The sequence below is a fragment of the Macaca thibetana genome, unplaced genomic scaffold (assembly GCF_024542745.1).
Source record: "Macaca thibetana thibetana isolate TM-01 unplaced genomic scaffold, ASM2454274v1 unplaced_scaffolds96, whole genome shotgun sequence".
Lineage (NCBI taxonomy): Eukaryota > Metazoa > Chordata > Mammalia > Primates > Cercopithecidae > Macaca > Macaca thibetana.
Genome location: NW_026088885.1, coordinates 9,237 through 13,787, shown reverse-complemented (window position 1 = coordinate 13,787; position 4,551 = coordinate 9,237). Strand labels below are relative to the sequence as shown.

At 36.9% G+C, this 4,551-nt stretch overlaps 1 pseudogene; it reads left to right on the top strand.

The window, feature by feature from the left end:
- Positions 1 to 2,947: 2,947 nt before the first annotated feature.
- Positions 2,948 to 4,309, top strand: LOC126947303 (zinc finger protein 705A-like; annotated as a pseudogene).
- The last annotated feature ends 242 nt before the right edge of the window (positions 4,310 to 4,551 follow it).

Below are 4,551 nucleotides of genomic sequence, written 5' to 3'. Positions count from 1 at the left end.
AGTTTAATGGATTAAGAGTGGGTATGTCTCTGTGAGTGAATTTGAAAGGCAGATACCAGTTTAGTGTTGAGAATGAACTGGCTGGAACCTAAAACACTGAGTGTTCTGCATACCCAGATCCTACCTATGTCATCTCAGCCTTCCTCCTCTGGACATTAAAAGGGATTCTCTGTCTAAACTAAAATGTCTGATGTTTTAGAACAAAGTGACTTTTGAAGATGTAGCTATTGACTTCACCCAGGAAGAGTGGGCCATGATGGACACATCCAAGAGAAAGCTGTACAGAGATGTAATGCTGGAAAACGTGTGTCACCTGGTGTCCCTCGGTGAGTCCCTCAACATTCACATACGTATGTAGACACACATTGACTCATTCATTCAATAAGTGTTGGAACAGCTTCCCCATATCTCACTCTAATCTCTTCTCTGATTCTCTCACAGATCTTATCTGAAAAAAGTTTGAGCTCTCTAAATCTGTCTGAAAGAAATATCTTTATTTTATTTTATTTTATTTTGTTTTATTTAGTGTGTCACGCAATTAGAATGTAATCTTGACAAGGATTTCATGGTTTCCTTGGTACTCAGTCTCTAATACTCAGAACAGACCTGGGAACTTAATGAATATTTTCAATGTATTAAATTAAATATTTTCTAAATAACTCTTCTGCTTTAGTCGCTATGCTTAGGCTGAGACCAATTAGTGAAAACAATAGCAATATCTTTTCTGTATAGAACACCAATTATTTTTGTAAATCGAATGTTTTTTTTTGTTCTGCATGAGAATAATAATAAACATACTGTGCAGAGGTTTAATTAATCTCTTTCTGAAAAGACTGTGTATTATGCATTGTGTCTTGGAACTTAGGCATGGACTCAGCATTCATAGGTCCTGACTGTTTTGAATTTCCTTTTCCTGATGGACCTTTTGTTTGGATTTATTTTCTAGTCTCACGTTGGGTCAGAAAAATCCTGGGGAGTTTTCTGTGTTCTAGGTCTTGTGGCCTGAGCTGACCTTCACTGTTTTTATTCTTCCTCGATAGCCTGCCTTACAGTTGGTGATAATGCACATTTATTGACAGTGAACTCAAAACACATGTACTGTTTCCACTAACAGGGTACAGATAAGCAAATCCTATATAACTTTGCAGCTGGAGCAAGGAAAAGAGCTCTGGTGGGAAGGAAGAGAATTTCTCCAAGGCCAGAATCTGGGTAAGGAACAAGGTCCTGTGCTCTAACAGGAGGAAGTGCTTTGTCAATGAATAATATCAGTCAAATATTAATTAGCAGTTTTATTAAATGAGTGGTAATTTCTAAAATGTAGGTTAAGCTACTGGAGCAGAATTCCTTAGATGTTATTATCATTTTGTTCATATGTCAGATGCTACTCTTGTGTCCTCTTGCCTTTTCTTTTACTTTCGGGAAAAGGATAATTCATGTACCTGTTGGGGTTAAACTGTCACATGCTGACTCTTTTCCCGATACCCCTGTGAAGACTATCCCTCTATTTACCTGCCTGATATCTCATCTCCATTTTATCTCTTTTCACATTTTAATTTTAAAGCACTTTTCTAATTGCTGACGCTGTACAATCTGTTTCTTCTATTGAAGTATTTTCTTCATTTGACACATTTGCCACATCTAAGTGTCAATTTTTGAAAAAAAGTAAAAGGGCCTTGGGGTTTTTCAAACAATTTTATTACCATAATACCAAGGTAACAATTTATTTTTCAATTATTTCAGACAAGGAAAGTGCCCTTAAGAAAAAACACACGATATTCATGCATCCTATCAGAAAAGATGCATCCACCGGTATGACAATGGTGAGTTTTATAGCTGTGTACACCAGTCATCTAAGTTAAAGACCTGGTAATGGGTTAAGTTAGTAATGACGCACAGTCACCTGAGTGTAATTAGGCTGGCATTAAGTGCTTTCTAAGCAAAAAAAAAATTGATAGTTTGAATTCAGTGAATAAAGTGACCTGTGTTCTAAACCATAACATGAGATCTTTAAAATAGAACAAGTGCATATACATTGCTCATGTTCAGACTTTGAAAGATATTGATATCATCACAATCAATGGAATAACTCTGCAGTTGGGATCTTACAAAAGAGAAAATATCTGTGTCTGCAGGAGACAATGTGTACGCAAGTGTCAATCGAGAAAAATGACGAGACAAGTCCAATCATTTTAGGAGATTTATTTGCCAGAGTTAAGGACATGTACCTGGGGGACAGGTGTATACCTTTCTCCAAAGATGATTTTCTCTAAATTTAAAGGGGGAAAGGGTGGGATATTGAGAAGTACACAATTTTCATGTAAAAGGTGGGTAGAAAAAAATAGTCATTCATGCATTTTTCTGGCTCAGTGAATCTGGATTTTTTTTACATAAGATGACATAAACAAATGAGGCAGAGGAATAATGCAGGAGAGCTGCATTTTATATAAGACAACATAGGCAAAATGGGGCAGGGAAACAATCGGATATGCATTTGTGTCTGGTGAACTGGGGATGACTGCGCCTGTAAAGACAAGCTATCAGTTTGCATTGCCATGGTGTAACTTTAACAGCTCATGAGGAATTTCCTTGTGGGCAAAATACGGGGGAGGCAAGTAGCTTTTCATCTTGTAGCCATATTATTTAGGAACCAGAAGGGGGAGGCAGGTTTGTGTGACCCTGTTCCCAGCTTGATTTTTCCCTTTGGTTAAATGAGTTTGGGGTGCCAAAATTTAATTTCCTTTCACACAAGTAACATTGGAAAGATTTCAACTGGGCTCTACCACTGAATGGTTGGTCTAGGATTCAAAGGTGGTGAAATGAATGTATAGATGTATGTTGGTAAATCATTAAGAGCTTTTAATCTTTGTCCCTAAAGGAGAACTCTCTCACTCTGGAGGATCCCTTTGAATGTAATGATTTGAGAGAAGATTGCACTCACAGTTCCACAATGACTCAGCGTTTGTTAACTCAGAGTGGAAAGAAACCCTACATCAGCAAACAGTGTGGAAAATCCCTTAGTAATCAGTTATTCCCTAAACCACATAAACAAATTCATACTAAAGGTAAATCATATCAATGTAATATATGTGAAAAGGCCTATACTAATTGCTTTCACCTTAGATGGCACAAGATGACTCACACTGGAGAGAGGCCATATGCATGTCATCTATGTGGAAAATCCTTCACTCAGTGTTCTCACCTTAGAAGACATGAGAAAACTCACAGGGGAGAGAGACCGTAGAAGTGTCATCAGTGTGGGAAAGGCTTTATTCAAACCTTTAATCTTCGAAGACATGAGAGAACTCACCTTGGATAAAAGCGTTATGAATGTGATAAAAGTGGGAAGGTCTTTAGTCAAACCTCTGGCTTTAGAGGACACACAAGAATTCACACTGAAGAGAAACCACATGCTTGTCTTCTATGTGGGAAAGCCTTCAGTCTATCTTCTGACCTTAGATGATATGAGAGAACATGCACTGGAGAAAAGCCATATGAATGCCATTTATGTGGGAAAGCCTTCAGTCAGTGTACTAATCTTAAATAACATCAGAAAATTCACCCTGGAGAGAAAATGATAAATGTCTTCAGAACATATTCTGACTTTAGATGACATGGTGTTAGGAATGACGAATGTAAGGAATATGGAAGAGACTTCAGCTGCAGTTGTAACATCTAAACATGCCAAAGGACTCACATTTTGAAGAATTACTATAATCAACATGGACGTTACTTCAGTTACCTTTATTCTTCAGTCCACATCAATAAATTCATATGGAAGAGAAATTGTACGACATATATGTACCAAAGGCTTGTTAGTGATCTGATCATAAATGACACGAGAGAGCTGAAACTGTCAACATAATAAACTAAAAGTCTTCAGCAACAGTTTTAATAACTTAAAACGTGTGGGACTTTCAGGTAGAGAATCTCTAGCTCTGCGTTCAGTGTGAAAATGTTTTTATGTGCAATTTGTTGTCAAATAACGTAAGAAAACTTTACTTGGATGAACCCTTTATTTGTATTTTCTGTGAATAAACATTCAGCCAAGCACTAGGCTTGATGTTCACAAGAAAACACAGTGATAAAATGCTGCTAAAATGGAAAATAAGAGAGGAAATCCTTTATAAGCTAAATAAGAAGGGAAAGTCTTTCCAAGGGCAATGAATTCTCTTGGAATACCAAACACTTCTTACTGGAGAAGTTATGCCTTGAAAAATCATGAGAAATCCTTTCTTCACAGAGTAACGCTTGTGGCACATGTGAGATTTCACACTGGACAAAACACGGTTAGCATCTTGAAAGGAGAAGATTCTTTAGGGTAATTCATTTCTTAGTTAACATTAAGTTTCTCACATTGAGAAGCTATCAAACTTGAAAATCACTGTGGAGAAACCTGATAGATTTCTCATCAGAAAAGTGAGTCAAGAAGGTGGACCTCTAGAAAAAACTCTTAACACATAGTTTAGCAAAATAATTCAGAAATTTGAGAAAATGTCTATTCATAAAAATGCAGCACATAAATGTATAATAGCAAAGTGACCTGGGCATAAA